Genomic DNA, 18,055 nt, shown 5'->3' on the forward strand with positions numbered 1-18,055 from the left:
TATTTTGATAAGGATTGCATTAAGACATACAGATGACCAACAGAGACAAGATGCTCAACATCACTGTTCCTCAGAGACATACTAATCAAGATAACAGTGAGATGCTACCTCATACCTGTCAGAATGACTAAAATTAATAACACAAGAAACGAGGTGCTGATGAGTATGTGGAGAAAGGGGAGCACTCTTGCACTGTTGGTGGAAATGCAAACTGGTGCAATCACTCTGGAAAATAGTATAGAGATCCCTCAAAAAAAGTTAAAAATAGAACTACCCAATGATCCAGCAATCACACTACTAGGTATTTACCCAAGAATACAAAAATATTAATTCAAAAGGATACATGCACCCTGATGTTTATAGCAGCATTATCTACAATAACCAAATTATGGAAATAGCCTAGACAAAAAAAATTGGCCTGGGTGGCTCAGTCAGTTAAGTGTCTGCCTTCAGATCAAGTCATGATCCTGTAGTCCTGGGATCAGCCCCACATCCCTGCTTCTCTCTCTGCCCCTCTTGTGTTCTCGCTCTCTCTCAAATAAATAAAATCTTAAAAAAAAAAAAAAAAAAAAAAGATGTGGTATATACGTACAACTTAGCCATAAAAAAAGAATGAAATTTTGTCATTTGCAATCACATGGATGGAGCTAGAAAGCATTAAGCTAAGCAAAACACGTCAGTCTGAGAAAGACAAATACATATAATTTTACTCATATGTGGAATTTAAGAAACAAAACAAGAAAAGAGAAAAGAGACAGGGAGGCAAACCAAGAAACAGATTCTCAGCTCTAGAGAACAAATTGATGGTTACCAGATGGTAGGTGGGTGGAGGGATGGGTTAAATAGGTGATGGGGATTAAGTGCACTTGTGATGAGCACTGGGTGTTGTATGGAAGTGTTGAATCACTATAGTGTATACTTGAAACTAATATTGCACTCTATAATAACTTAACCAGTATTTAAATAAAACCTTTAAAAAGCCCCCCCAAAAATAGTAAGTGAAATGGAACGTATAAAAAGCACTTATTGTCACCATATCTAGCATATCAAACATTTTCAAAAAATAATTGTTAATAAAATTGACTTAAAATATTGAGTGATATGCTAATCTCAAATTGGATTTTGAGAAGCTTACATATATAGGAACATTTTTAAGACAAAACTTAAATGTTTTTAGAAACATGCAGCACTGAAAGGGAAGGTTTTAACAGAGTCATAAGAAAATAAACAAATTATGACCATTATCCACCACTTCAGGTAGAAGAGAATTGGAACAGATTCTTGTCAGGGAGCTTTTAAGATACATACTTAACTCAAAAAAGTATCATCGCACTGTAGTCCTCAAAAAAAGTTGTTTTTTTTTTAATCTGGAAGTCTAATTCTCTAAAAATTCCAGGTAACCAAAGTTTTACTTCAGAGTTCCCAATTTGATTATGTCAATTTCATGGATTTCAAATTGAGAAGTCACCCAAGATATTTTGAGTTCCACTATAATTTGAACACATTTCACAGAGAATTAAGCTACAGTACATTTAGAAGTTCAAATTAGAAGCATCTTTAATATTTTATTTTATTAACCTTTATATCTCTACAATAAATGTGTAATTTCTTAAAGCAGTAAAATAAAAGCAAAAACAATCTTAACTAATATAAACAGAACCAATAATTGCCTTCAGATAAAAAACAGGATACAAAATTTTATGGTGATTGCTAATATCTTAAAACTAGTATGTCTTTCCAAGAGATGACTTTTTAAAACATTGGAATTTCTGTTCTATTAATTACTGGCTTAATTTAAAAAGGGTGTGAAAGCCTCACTAAGAAAAAATTAAAACTTAAGATCATTGTAGTGGTTTCAGTTATGATGCTGTCCTGAATGGAGTATAAGTACCACACATGGTAACTTCCTTCCAAAAATACAATATGGAAAGGGGGAGTGGAAAGAGTAACTTTATGGTGGAGAAATCTGGCAAACACTACCTCAAAAACCCATGCTTTATGTTAATTATGAGAAAAACATGAGCCAAATCTCAGTTGAAGGACATTCTACAGAAAACCTTACCAGTTCCCTGAAACAGTCAATAACATCAAAAGCAAGGAAAATATAAAAACCACTACAGGCATGATGATTAGCTGCAATGTAAGATCTTGGAACAAAAAATGTACCTTAAGTAAGTACTGAAGACACTTGATAAAGTATAGACGTCAGCTAGTAATAACATACCAACGTATCAATGGATTTCAGCTAATAATAACATACCATCAACAACATACCAATAACACATCAATATTGCTTATTATATGTGGTAATTGCACCGCATTCATGTAGGATGGTAATAACAGGGTAAACTAGGCGTGGCATATGAGGACTATCTATACTATCTTTACAACTTCCTAGTAAAATCTAAAACTATTCTAAAAAAGTTTGTTTTAAAAAATTACTTGACGGGCAGTGGTTGAGCGTCTGCCTTTGGCTCAGGTCGTGAACCCATATGCTGGATCCTGGGCTGAGTCCCTCTTCAAGATCCCCTCAGGGAGCCTGCTTCTCCCTCTGCCTATGTCTCCGCTCTCTTTCTGTGTCTCTCATGAATAAATAATTTTAAAAAAATAAAATAAAAATCAATTAAAAATTCCTTGACTCTTGATTCTAGCAATACCCTGAACAAAATTCACACTTTGACCTTTCTCTTACTTGAAACAATAAATTACTTTTGCTTAAGCAAGTTTCTGTTGGGCTTTCTGTCACTTGATATTCAACAAGATGCAGCTGATTCATTGACTCCGTAGAGAATCTTTATTACTTTCACACTATTTAAAGATATACTTTACTGCTATGTTTTTTTTTTCTAAAAAAATGCCTGCTATAACATACCTATGTCCATTTAACACACAGATGGAAGAAACACAGTTTCCTCTCATGCATAGTTGGAAACTGAGTGAGCCATTTTAGAAGTCCAGACCACCCTCTTCTATCTTGTCCACTGGTCAGGTATTTCCTCATCTATAGACTGAAAGGAGAAAGATAAAAAGAAGTGGCCAAGTTAAAGGCAACAACAATGGCAGTGTTTGGAAAGAGACAGAAATTGTTCAGAGAACAGTGCAAGTTGGAAGCAGTAGTTGGAGATGGGGTAGGTAGAAGAGGAATTCTACTGTGGAAGACCATCATGACAATTCCAGCAGTGAACTTCAAATGCACATCTAATACCTACATCAGGCAATGGAGGCTTGCTGTGGAAATTCCACTGTCCAAATATTCAGTGGGGTGTATAGCAATTTCCAAGACAGCCTTGTCAAATGAAAGCATTTAGACATTGCAAGTATAAATGCTGCATTTCCATAACTAAAAGCAACAGAGAAGCTTTATCTAAAGTGTTTTATAATTCCTGATTGATTATAATATTTCTTAGCATTCCACAGTTATCCACACCAGTAGAAATGGTGCAGGAAGAAAAAGGAAAGGAAAGGAAGGAAAAGGAAAAGAAAAAGGGAAAGGGAAAGAAGGAAGGAAGAAAGGAAGGCAGGAAAGAAGGGATAGAGGGAGTGATCTAAGAGGAAAAAATGAAAAAACCTTCCTCTTAGACATATACCTGCAATGCTTAATTCTTTTTTTTTTAATTTTTATTTTTATTTTTTTAATTTATTTTTTATTGGTGTTCAATTTACTAACATACAGAATAACCCCCAGTGCCCGTCACCCATTCACTCCCACCCCCCGCCCTCCTCCCCTTCTACCACCCCTAGTTCGTTTCCCAGAGTTAGCAGTCTTTACGTTCTGTCTCCCTTTCTGATATTTCCCACACATTTCTTCTCCCTTCCCTTATATTCCCTTTCACTATTATTTATATTCCCCAAATGAATGAGAACATATAATGTTTGTCCTTCTCCGACTGACTTACTTCACTCAATTGCTTAATTCTTTGAAGAAGATGGGATACAGAGTTTGGATTGTCCTTTTTTAAAAGATAACCATTTTGTTGTTTATTGTTCCTCCAATGGGAGAGTAGGGCTGGTAGTACAATCAGCATATTGTATTCTGGGTACAGTTTGGGGGAATGTTGGAATAGAGAATTGTGACTCAAAGGATTCATCAAAGTCAGAGGCCTCAGTGTAAACTGATATCCAGGAACGAGACACAGTGCCATGCAAATCACAGAATCAGGCAAAATGAGAGTAATAGATCAAATAGTAAGTAATAGTTAAAAATCCAAGATACATATGTCAATTCTTAAAGAATCAGATTTCAATTATTATAATGAAATATTTAGTATATGTCATGAATGAATTCTTCAGTTCAATATCCATGCTTCCTTTATACCCTACTTTTCCCCCCAGTTCTGTCATTTTTTCTGTTTTGGTAATTATTGTAACTATCATGATAAATTAAGAATACTTTTTTCATACAATTGTTTTAAGAATTTAGAGGAGCTTAACATGTATGAAACACAATGCTCAGCATATTGTAAATATACAGTAAAAGATCACAATTTCTAACTAATTAATTGCATTTTACTCATTGAACATACCTACATCAGAGAACCATTTTGTGCCACGCACAACACTAAGCTTACGAGAAGATATAAAAATACACATACTTATTCTATGCTACAGAAATATTACCATTGCAAATGTCTGGTTTTTCTTCATCTAGATTTTTTTTTATGTTAATAATAAATTGACCTAAGTTCTGATGCATCTTCCTCCAACCTCACACACCATGACTTTGAGTACTTACATATTTTGTTTTTCTTATCAATAATTTTATAAATTAATTGAGCACAAGGAGGAGCTTCTAAAGCTTTAGTAACATCTGCAGGAGAAAAAAATAATTTATGTTTTATAAATATATTAGAGAGAATTCAATAACAACAGTTGCTTGATGACAAAATAAAGCAGGAGAAAGGGAACTTAAGGAACGATAACAACAACTAAGGTGACAATTATGGAGCCTCTAATTTTCCCTACTTTAAGCAAAAATCTATAGAAACTGACATGCTGCCAATATTCCCTAATATTTCTCTTGTATTTACAAAATATTATTTTTAAATTCTCTAATAACTCCAATACCCAGAAAAAGTTTACTTATGTAAATCTACTCATTCATTACCATTTTTCATATTTATATACTTTAAACAGTCATTGCCTTGCAATAATTTTTTGTTTTTACATGGAAACATTTTAAATATTAAAACAGATAGAACATAAAATATTCATATGACTGAACTTAGCAACAAGAGAACATTAAGTAGGGGCCATTGTTCCCATATGAGAATTATTGTTAGATGATCAAGAATTCTTAATAAGCATATCAGAATGTCCAATGGCTACTGGATTGTATACTCGAATTTAGGAGGAAGTAAATATTTTCTAAGAAACTTAAGTCATGAAAAAATCCTTTCAATAAGATTATTCACAATTTTGGCTTCTGAGAGTAAAAAGTAATCTGGAAACTATTTCTGAAAATCCCTTTCTATATAGTTTTATGACTGTGAAGGCCATTGAGCCCACCACCACCCAAAGCAGTCTCAAACATTAATTTTCATCCTGACAAGTAGTGAACTATTGTTTCTTTTTACATTTATTGTCATTTTAACTTATTATATTGCAAAGTGTCTTTTATCATTTTCTTCTTTTTTATATTTGTGTCAATTTGTGAGAGCTATTTGTAATTATTGATATTAGGTTTTAGTCTATAAATCCTTTATAAATATTTGTCCACGTTTATTATCTTCTTATTGACTTTATAATACATTTTAAAATGAAAAACTTTTGATTTTACTGCAGTTAATTATGGTTATATTTTATTTTATGTCTTCTGGATTTATAGTCTTGATTAAAAATATTTTACCAAATCTTAGGTATTATAAACTCTCTCTCCTAAATACTAAAAACTCTTAATTTCTTATTTTTTATTTTCCATATCGGCCTTTAATTCATCTGTGGTTTATTTTTGCATAGGAGATACAATAGATTCCTATCCATTAGATAGTCAATAACCAGAAAAATTTAAAACTATTTATCCTTTCCCACTGACTATATCATTTTATATATTAAATTCTCATTTATACTGAGATTTATTTATGAAATATTTATTCTATTCTTGTAATTTGTTTCTATACCAGTGCTATATGATCTGTGTTTAGTGGTTTTTTTTCTTTTTTTTTTTTTTTTTAACTAGTGGTTTTTTTCAAATATAGCATTTGGATATCTGGAAAATCAAGACCCCTTTCCTACACCTCTTTTTCCTTAGCTAATTTGGGGCAATAAACATTAAGATTATTTATACTTGCCCTTTCCCTCCCACTCAAAAAAAATATGTTGGAATTCTAACAAGAGCTGCATTGAATATGTATATTAATTTTAGAAGTATAGACTTCCTAATAATGTCTTCCTTTCCAAGGACATTAGTAGGATTTTCCATTTGCTCAATTTTGTTTTCTGTCCTTCAATAAGATTTCATATTTTTATATCATGAACTATCCCAAAGGTATATAAAGTAAATTATTTACTATGTACATTTTACAGAAACTAAATGATTCTTTCACTGAAGAAAATATTTTATATAAAACAATACCCAGTTATGAGGAGTGCCTTGATTTAAACCACTTCATTTTGTCTTACAAAGCATTATCTATGATTTCATTTTATTTGATTTATTTAATAGTTATTGAATTTAATCAATGTTCTTATAAACTCTTTCAGATAAAATTCTATTTAATATTTTGTTTTGTTCTCATTTTCGATCAATATACCTGTATTGATTGCTTCCTCTTGATATATTGCACCATAAAATATTAAAAAAATAAGGAAACATGTTACATTCAAGTAAAGAATTTAATAGGTTAACACCCAAATTGATTCAGGTTTGATTATTGCATACTACCTTACTCCTACAGGCTCCTATTCATCTTCAATTCTTTCCTTCATCCTTTCTTTGCCTTCCTACTACTCAAATCTCAGTTGATCTAAAACCCTATTTGTGACTTCTTGGTCTTCAAAAGAAAGTAGAGTCAAAAATATAATATTCAATGCAACATATTTATTGATTTCATCCATGCACAATGATCAGCACGAGGAATTAGTGATAAGAGGGGAGTAGAGGTTCAAAAATAAATAGCACATGGTTCCTTATTCCAAGAAGTTTATAACCTAATAGATAATTCTACTTTGAAAAATTATTTAAGAAAGGATGATTGTTCCAGAAAGATATAACAGCATAAAATTAGAAAATGTTACCAAAATAATGAGGGGGAGAGAGACACACAACTTAGGTTAAGAATAAACAGACTAAAAGAAAAAAGTTCAAATAATGAAAAGAGACAAAGTGGATTCTATAATACCTGATGGCATGTGACCACGTGGAATACATATTGAAAATAAGTTTTAAAAATTTATCGGGTCATAGTTGACTTTCTATTTAAGGCTACAAACTGATCATATAATTTCAACGTGTAAAACCATAATCTTTCTTGCAAGTGGATCTCTAAGCGAAGTGCTCAAACCAGCAGCAGCAGCAGCAGAACTTGGGAACTTGTTAGAAATGCAAACTCTAGAGACCAACACAGATTTACTGAATCAGAATCTCTGAGATGAAGGCTGTAATCTGTGTTTTAACAAGCTTTCCAGATGATTTTAATGGACGCTGAAGTTTAAGAACCATTGCCCTACCACATTTTCAACTAGTTTCCAATAGGTGTCTTCAATACATCTGGATGTAAGAATGCAAAAATTGGTGCCTGTAAACAGGTGTTTGGTACAGTGCTTTCCGGTTTTCTCTGACCAGTCATTAAGTATTTGATGAAGTCACCAGCATGTTCAGGATACCGGCTTAATAAATTTTGATCTTGAATACCCCAACTGCTACTTCCCAATCACAAAAATTTTTCCCAGGAGATAACTATGCCCATTGTTATTTTAATTACTATCCAAAAAGGGTCAGGTGACATTACCTACAAAGTGAGACAATGACATTAATTCTACCTCCAAAATGGTTATTGTTTACAGTAGCCTGGATAGTATCTGTCAGAGAGACAAATGGCAATGGGTAGTCTATAAACACATACACCCATGCACAGTGAATGCATTTCAAAAGCCTTGGATTACACTCCCTAAAGAGCTGGGAACCTTAGCAATACAAATAAAAGAACCAATGAAACCTAAACAACACTTTTTTTTTATTGAAAACATACACATAAGTGCATAGAGAATATTTGAATTGATTTCATCCATGCAAAATTTTCAGGAGTGTTAATTAAGTAAAATAATACAAACTTTAAGACTAAAAAACAATTTACATATATGTATTTATTATTATTTTCACTGATTTTTAAATAAAAATATAGGCATATAGGTCTCTTAATCAAACCATAAACTCTATCATCTGTGTTAGAGTTTAATCACCATCATCTGGCAGATAAAGGAGGCAATGGCAAATGAAGATATAGAAACAATTTTCGAACTGGCAGTTGATGCCTGTTGGTGTCATAATGCACAAGAAATTGAGGAAAAACCCAAGAGCAAGAAGATAATATTAGTCAAGACAGCATAGTAATAAATAGTGCAAGCTCTGAAGCAACCATTTACCAGCAGGGTGACACTGGAAAAGTTACTTAACCCTTTTGAGTCTCAATTACTCATCCATAAAACAGGATTATAAAATAATTTATATGGAGGTATAGCAAAGTTTCTGGAACATTATAAGAACTCAGTAAATCTTATATATTATTAACTATTTTTATAGACTAATCTAAGGCTGGTATACCTCCCGGGGCTTAGCAGATCTGCCAAATTCCAACTACCAGGTGCAATGATAAGGTTGAGCGAATTTCCTCTAAAGCACTCCCAGATGTCTCCCACTAGATTTCTGTAGCCCTAGAATTTCTCTTTCAACTTCTTGGGGAATTAGGCAAGCAAGAACGGGAAGCCTGAGGGCATTGATTCTCAAAGTGTGTTCCAGCTAAAGTAAATTTCACTAACATGAATCCTTTATTTCTATTTATATCTATTCTAAAATAGAAGATAATACTCCCCAATAGAGCTAAAACCCCAGTGAGGAAATATTCTAAGATGTGATTGGGGGAAGTGAGAGTTCCACAACTTCTCAAATAAACATCTCCAAATTTAGTGAAATTAAATAACAGTGAATTAGCAAATATACTGAGTTTAACCTGCATTTCATCACACTGAAAATATATGAAAACATTTGATTATCTAGTCACAAAATTAGAAATGTGAATTACAATGTTGCAGTTTATCAACTCATAGTCTTAAGTTCCTGAGACCACAGGAAGGATTCATTTTTCTTTCTGATAGTCATATTCTAAAAACAGAATTATTTCTAAATAATTTCATTTTGATATTAAATAAATGTGTGCATATAAACAGTATTTGTTATAAAAAGGACAAAATATACTTATAAAAGGAAAAAGGTATAGTATGACAATATCCAAAAATGGGAATAAGTGATTAATTTTGTGGAAATAGGTATATGTTGTTTCATTTATTTTAAAGTATATTTGCTCTCAAACTAATTCAACAGTATACCTATAGAGCTACTTAACTGGAACTTTATTAGGTTATTATTCACCCTGTCAGAAAATATTTAATAATTATAGAAAATTCAAAAAATAAATCAATTGCCCAAACCATTGTTAACTGAAACAGACAAGTCAAAAAAATAAATCAGCATTATGTCAAAATATATCAACACTGTTTTTGATTGATGAATTTTTCTTTTTGACATAGCCATCATTATTGTGTAGGAAATTTCCATTTGTAAATTTGAAAATATAACCTCTTCCCTTTCTCATTCATCTCTATCATCTTTTTAAAAGTACAACTTTTCTATTTACCTATTTTTTTCCATTTTCATATTTATCTTCATGGGCTAAGTTAAGCAGGAAAGAGTATGAGCACTCACTATTTAAAAGTTTCTAATAAGTTGTATAAACACCTAATTATTTCACATATAAAAGATACTGCAATTAAGCTGCCAAAAGTATTGAAAGCCAAAAACACCTGACTTAAAAGTTACCATCTAATGAGACATCCCTCCAAAGAAACTAGAGTATTTTCTGCTAAAGCTATGGAGTCATTACAACCGAAGCACAAAATGTAATCAATCTATATCTTATTTATAAGAAATGAAAGTTTTTGACTTGGAAGAAAAAAATCTCTCTCAATTGAATTTATTTCCACACCAAAAAACAGATTAAATCAAAAGTGGAACATTTTCCTATTTAGAGTTGACCTTTGCTCAGTGAATCACATATAAGATCCTCCTGATATATTTGAAATAAGGAGTTTTGAAAGGAAAAGTAGAGGGTATAGAAATAACACTGGTGATGGAACTAAAAGACAGAGCTTAATTCTTGCCAGGGTGAAAATATTATTTACAAAATAGTCAAGGAATATATGTTATAAATCAAACCTTGAGTTAATGAAATTTGGTATAAAGTTAAGAGAAAGCAAAGCAGAAAACATTAGAGAACATTTCAAAAGGCTAAGTATCATAAAACCCCAGCTATCTGGAACTCTTTGAATGATTTATTATTTTGGACGCTCAGACATTACAGGCATATAATGCTTTACCTCTGAAAGTTAAAAAACAAAATTGTGGCACATGACTGTTTCTAAAAGGTATTGTGCCTTTCTCTGAATCCTTAAAATTTTGCTGAAACTCTAAGTCAGCTTCCAGATGATGGAGAATCATTATTATGAACATCTGTTATTTCACTATCTGTAAATCAAAGACATAAGACTGACCTATTTATAATGTCTCTAGACTTTGTACTTTGTAGTCTTAAACTGGTTTTAGTATTGATGTGGTTTCCTCCTTTGAGGATAAACTACTCCTCTTCTACATGCTATCAGCATGTCTACAGAAAGTTTCATTCTAGAGTTTATTTTGTTTGTTTGTTTTTTTATTTGTAGAGGACCTTGCATGTAAAATAATAATAAACATCTTTTGAAAGACCAATGAAACAAAGTGGCATTAAGTTAGGTGCTATTTATTTAGCAGGAGGCCCTTTTTACTTACCACTAAGTGAGAGGTAAAACTTCTATTTGGCTTAGGTAATATCATGAACCAGTAAATTCCAAATAGGTGTTGTTATTTTAGGAAAATACAATTAGCTTCAGAAAAGTAGTACATTTAGATTCAGACGCTTAATGTAGACTAATTTATATCATCAAAAAAAAAACCCTCTTTAATTTAAAGGATAAATTATACCAGCATTTTAAAGGCACTTATAGACAGAAATAAAACAATAAAATAATTGTATTCAAATGATGTTTCAAGTTATACACTTATTAAGAAAGATTGAGAACAAATAAATAAATTGTTCCAGTAATTTTTTTTATGTATGTTTGATCTCATAATCTTAAAATCATAGTTTTAGGCATGGAAACTTCAAAGATGATCCTCTTATTTCCTTTCTTTCATAGATGTCAGCCTGATGCATTGATCAAAGTGTGAGCTAATGGTGGAGCAAAGAGAACTGGAGGCCAATAAGTTTATATCTAGGTTTTTGCTCTTTTTATTAATGTACATATTAATTAATGCTCAACGGAATAATTCTAATAATGTCAACCATCAATTCTCAATGAAGACCACCATAAATAAATAAATAAATAAATAAATAAATAAATAAATAATAAATACAAGCAGAAACAAAGCTGTTGACAAGCAAAGCCAAGTGTATTAAACTAACTTCAGCAACGGATATTTATCGTCTTGATAGTCTTAGTAATATTTCAAAGAAAGAGGATAGGGAAGAGTATTTACAGTTTTGGAGTCTTCTCTCAAATCATTTGAGGTAAGTCTTTCAAGAGGGGGAACTAGTAAAATAAAAAAATTTAAAAAAAGAGGGGGAACTAGTTAGAATTGGACAAAGTTAGTACCTTAATAGTTTAGGATCAGAGATGAAAGCCTTTAAGTCTTAATGAACTAACTGATGTTCTAAGAGGTGACTTCTCTTCTCAGGTGAGCAAATTGGTATTCTGACAAGTTATTTGCCCAGATCAGAAAACTGCCAAGAAAAAATGCTTTGCAAGTATGTTTTAAAGCAAACAGCCAAGATGTTTATTGGCCTGGAGTCTGATTTAAAACCTCCTGGCTCAAAGTAATGTTGACACAGGTAGTCTCATATTACTTTCTGAGATTTGGTCTGAGCTCAGGAAAATTACTTTATCTGTTCATATCTCATTTTTATCATTAGCAAAATGAAGCCCAAGCTCTTACTGGGCGGTTAGAATATCTTGAACTCTGTCAACTATTGTCACAAAATTGAGGCCTTACAAGCGCTCCAAACAAAAATAAGGCTGTCTTTCTTGCTTATGCATTTGAGTCAACTGAAGTTCAGCTGATCCAGGCTAGACTCACTTGAGCTTGACTCCAAAGTTTGGGTGGAATCCAAGTATTTTCCAAATGTCTTTCATCCTCCTCGACAAGATGCTATGCAAAGCATGTTCTTCTCTTGGTAAAAAGAAAGAGCATAAGAGGACAAATTTAACCACTCAAGTACATTTCAGTCTCTGCACGCGTTTGTAGTGTAAACCCCGATGGTTGGGTTTTCCTTTTTTGTAATTTAAGTGCCTCACTCAAGTTTTGATTGCCAAGGCACCCACTTCAAAGATGGCTATCTCCAATAAACACTGCCAGCCACATGACCAGATAAAGACCCAGGCTGCCCACCTACTCCCCTAAGGCTCCTTTGTTTTAGAGCTCTTAGCTGGTTTCAATAACTATTTGACCACTGCCATATTATCTTTCTGTGCTTTAAATGCTCACTGTATTAAATTCACCAATGCAGAATGAGCCCCAAAACCCTGGATCCCAAAAACAGAATTCCAGGCCCACTCTCTTTCTCAGTCTCTGTCTCCCCATAACCTCGTGGTGTGGCACCAAGTGTGCCATGTAATTCCCAGGACTTGTCAACTTTTTTTGCCAAGTTTTCTGATGGCAATTGCTGAGGGTGCCTTGTAATCAAAAGAACCACAAAGGCCAGCCCAGACACAGCATTGATTATAATAGCCTGAGACTGGAACATAACAATGTCACATCTATTAAAATCCTCATTGAAAAAAATAAAATAAAATAAAATAAAATAAAATAAAATAAAATAAAATAAAATAAAATCCCCATTGACCAAAGAAAAACTCAAAAATCCAACCCAAAAATCTATCCAAACCAGTCAAAAAATTACCCACCATGAGGTCATATAAGGAACTGAAGAATTGGGACCCAATCAATCCACCAAATCTTTCAAACGAAATACCCTTAAATTTAGCCTTCAACCAGCCTCAGTCAGAAATGGTTTGGCAAATTAGAAAGTCTCTGTGCAGGTATAGAGAAGCACTCAAATATGATTAATATGGATAGTTTCTCCCCCATATCATTCTTTGTATCATTTCCACAAATCAGTTTGAGCCTGTTAGAATTAGAATCTGATGAAATTTTTGGCATTGGGCCAATCAAGGAGACTAAAAAATACTGAACTGATTTCACATGAGGTTGTTTCTATGTTAAATCACTTAAATATACCAATAAATCTATCAGCTTATAATGAATATGTAAGAGTCTTACAGAGTTTATATAAGTCTATGAGACAAAACAGCTTCAGCGCCCCTTGATTATTCAAGTAGCCCCCAAAGCGCTATCACTGTTCAAATTATATTCTTCCTTTTTTCCTTCTAAGCTCTAGTTGCTATTTCTAAAACTACAATGTCCTTTTGCTCCCATAAACATACATTACATTTTTGGTATAACTATAACAAAACTAATGATTACAGGGTGAATTATAAACTACAAAATAATTACTTAAAATTCACATTGAAGTTATTAACAAGTTAAGTCAAAATTATCCAGGCACAGTTATAGTCTGTTATTTTTAAAGAACATCCTGAAGTGGTTTTGGCCATAGTCCAAATATTAGCCCCAAAAGGATGAAGGTGTGAAATTACTGTGCCCACATTCTATCTGTGGCCAAGATGCAGTATTAATATAACTCATGACCTGGTGATTAGAGTGTTCTTTTGATTTTTTAATAACAACAGCAATTTATTCACCCTAAATAATAAATGATAAGAATAGATAGACAAGCAATATTGCTGAGATGCAATCTCATGTTAAGAAAATATTCTCAAGTTAGATTTTAATTCTAAAGTGTTAGCAGAAGCCATTAACTCTAGAAAACAATAAAATCAATATTCCCACGTTTTACCACCATCTTCAACACTTACAAAAATTACTCCTATTAAATGTAAAAACATAGAAGTATGGCGAATCCCTACTGCTTTAACTCTCTCCATATTAACTATTATTTTTAAACCTTATATGATTTTTCTATTAAATTATAGTAATACTGATAACTGGTTTAGTTATTTAAAACTATTCTGAGCACCTTTTTTTTTTTAAGATTTTATTTATTTATTCATGAGAGACACAGATAAAGAGAGGCAGAAACACAGGCAAAGGGAGCTGCAGGCTCCATGCAGGGAGCCCAAGGTGGGACTCGAATCCAGGTCTCCAGGATCCCACGCTGGGCTGAAGGTGGCGCTAAACCACTAAGCCACCAGGCTGCCTTTCTGAGTATCTTTTATATGTGGGTGATATGCTAAGCATCAAAAATAAAAAGTTAAAGAAAACTCAGCTTAGAAGTAATTGTTTTTACTGGAAAAATGAACAGCTATGCTTCTTTTATTCAACCATAGCGTGAGCACACCTCATGAAATCAAGACCCTCTACCAGATACACAAACTATTCATGATTAAGTGTCTATGACTGCTGCCCTCTAGCAGTGAATTGAGAGAATAACAATGAGAAAACAGCAGAAAACAGATGCATCCTGAAGTACAAACCAAATACCATGGGGAATTGAGGATGAACACATCAGGCTTCATGAAAGATCTACTTTTGAACTTGTCTTGAGGAATGTAAACCTATGGGAAAGGAAAGAAACCATTTCTGGTAAAGAAAATCATTTGGTTAAAACACTGAATTAATAGAGAACGTCAGTCCATTCAGTCAGCTGTCATAAAATACCACAGACTGGATGGTTTCTAAACAACAGAAACTTATTCTCACAGTTCTGGAAGCTTGGAAGTCCAAGATCAAGGCTCCAGCATGGCTGCATTCTAATGAGGGCCCTTCTCCTGTTTCATAGTCAAATGCCTTCTCACTGTGTCTTCTCATGGTAGAAGGGCCTAGGGATCTCTCTGGAGGCTATTTCATAAAATACTAAGCCCATTCATGAGGGCTCAACCCCCATGATTTAAGAATTTCTCAAACACCTACCAACAAATGAAATCACCTTTGAGTGTTAGGATTTCAACATATAAATGGGCGAGGTGGTGGGGGGGACAAACTTTCAGATAATAGTAGAGAGAAAGAATTAAAAAGTAGTTATAATAACTACATTAAACACTCAAGACAGTTATTATACTTTCCGCTCCCATGGAAATTTCTGCTTGAGTAATAACCCCTTTTCTACCTCACCCCTCATTGTTCCTCATACACTCCAAGTTAAGGGTTGTTTCTTTGGTGGTTTGGGGTTGTGTTGGGGAAGGTGTCCACCTATCTTATCATTTATTCAATTCAGCTACACTGACCTTCATCTGTTCTGTGGACAAAGCCATCTCGTTCTTGCCTAAGGTCTTTGTACTGCTATGGCCTCCTCCTGGAAGTTTACAGGCTTTAAAAAGGAAAAGTAAAAATTCTACATTGATTATTGCTGGAAAATAGTCCTTCCATTTCTTTTTTCCTTTCATTTTTTTTTTTCAGAAAACATGAACTTTTTCATATCTTCTTGCTTCCTGTGACACAATATCAATCTGCCTCTGTCTTCTCTCCTCCTCCATCCCCATCATCTTTCCCTATAACAGCAGCAAGAGTTAAAATGTGTTTGCTTTAAACTAATGAAGTTGATGTTTCAGTCTCTCACTTCCCAGGCCTTGGGAGAGACCTTGGGAATTATTTTAATTGAAGTAAATTTTTGTAAAATTTGCAAAGAATAAAATGCTTTAACAACTGTCAATGAACCTATCCATCTGTTTCTACTCTAACATCCCTTTTACAATGTATCTGTCTTGTTTAAGATGTATTACAGTGGTCACTGGTATTTGAGGGATCCTACAAAGGGCAAGGTGAGTTGAGAATATATTTAGTTTGGGTGAAGTGGACTATGCTTATATGGGTCACAGTCATTTCTGTGTATAATTAAGTTATTGCTGGCTTCTCTGGTATACTGTGCTATGTCCCGCTGGTTACTTACTGAGGATTGCAACAATAAAGTGAAAAGACATGGTATTATTTCTATATGAATGTGTCCTATGGCACCAAGAATTGAAAGAATGTGTGGAGTGTAAGAAGAAAAAAGTTTGAAATGTATGGACCTAGGAGCAAGTCTGTGGAAAATCCTTCCAATAATCAAACCTGTAAAATTGTGAGCAAAAGATTCAGTTCTCATGGTTGACTAGTCAAAACAAAAATGTCCTCTCCTCAAAAATAAATTCAATAATACAATATTTGCTATTATTAATTATTATTAAATACTCTTTGTGTTTTATCTCTTCTTTGTGGCAATCATGTGAAATAGAATTCATCAGAATTCCTGTACTGGACACCAGCCTGTAGCAATACTGAAAGCAGAGAAATGCCTGTTTGAAAAGCATATATTTTATGCATTGCAATATGATCATGAGCATGATAAGTTGTGAGGCTGAAATAAACTTTTCTGAAATATCAATAAGAACAAACAAATGACAGAGAAAACCTAAATTACTATTCCCTTTATAAAAAATAATGTTAAAATTCATCATCTGAAGAGATTATCAAAGGATCAGTAGCCAAAAATTAGGCCAAAAGAAGTGTTATAAACAGCTAATCAATAAATATATTTTTCTTGGATTCTGTGCTGTTTTTAATATTTGTCAGCTTTTAAAACTTTGTGATTTATTATGATTTATTTTTTCTCATTCAAAATAGTTATGAACTTTCATGCTTTGCTTTTTCATAATTCTGTATTTCTTTTCTTAAGGAGATACTCCAAAATGATATAAGCTTAAAGCCCTACAAAAATTAAATCTGCCCCAAACATATTATAAGTATTTACATAAAGTTTTGGAGTCTTGAGTAAAGAACAGAAATAATACTGGAACTGTAAAGTATAGTACAGCAGCTCACAGAATTACAGGTAAAACACCTATGTAGTAGCTCTTTTTAAGATTTTATTTATTTATTCATGAGAGACAGAGAGGGAGAGAGAGGCAGAGACATAGGCAGAGGGAGAAGCAGACTCCATGCAGGGAGCCTGATGTGAGACTCTATCCGGGGACTCCAGAATCACGCCCTGAGCTGAAGGCAGATGCCCAACCACTGAGCTACCCAGGTGTCCCCTGATGTAGTAGTTCTTAATGAGGTACAGGCAGTTTTGCCTCCCAGGGGACATTTGGCAATGTCTGGAGACATGTTTGTCATAACTAGAAGGAATGCTACTGGTATCTAGTAGGTAAAGGTCAAGCATGCTGCTATAATACACAAGACAGTCCTCCAGAGCTCTCCAAATTATCTGAATTTGTCCAAGAATTATCTGGTCCAAAATGTCAACAATGGCAAGGCTGAGAAACCCTGACGTATACTAAGAATGCCAGACAGAAGATGAGCTTGCACTTACTAGATCAACGCTGAGACGAGGAAATAGCCATTCTGACATGGATCAGCATGATCAAAATGAGCTTGTGGATCCTCCTAGTTTGTCAAAGCAAATGATGTAGATCCGGAATGATGGCAGGAGACAACTAGGCCAGAATTAGGAAATCTATATCCCTCGCATTCATGGCTAAAATTTTCACTGATATCACATTGCCATCATCCTCTCTAAAATTTGTTGTTACAACATCTTTAGCTTTCTAAATCTCAAGCTTCTTGCCCCTAACAAGGAAATCATAATCTTTTATAGAGTTATGATAAATTATTTTAAAATGCATAGTGCCCCTTCCTTCTAGAGTTCATAATGCTGTGTTAGGATGGGGGTGGTATGCGAGGCATGAACAAAACGTC

The 18,055-nt window shown here is 33.4% G+C and overlaps 1 long non-coding RNA gene across 1 annotated transcript; it reads left to right on the forward strand.

Annotated features, from left to right (window-relative positions):
- The first annotated feature begins 4,094 nt into the window (after positions 1-4,094).
- LOC140625440 (uncharacterized) lies at positions 4,095-17,183 on the forward strand. The gene is made up of 3 exons (XR_012024782.1): positions 4,095-4,185; positions 11,443-11,813; positions 17,034-17,183. It is a non-coding gene; the product is annotated as an uncharacterized lncRNA (long non-coding RNA).
- Positions 17,184-18,055: the final 872 nt, after the last annotated feature.

This window comes from Canis lupus, chromosome 36, assembly GCF_048164855.1.
Source record: "Canis lupus baileyi chromosome 36, mCanLup2.hap1, whole genome shotgun sequence".
In the NCBI taxonomy this organism is placed as follows: domain Eukaryota; kingdom Metazoa; phylum Chordata; class Mammalia; order Carnivora; family Canidae; genus Canis; species Canis lupus.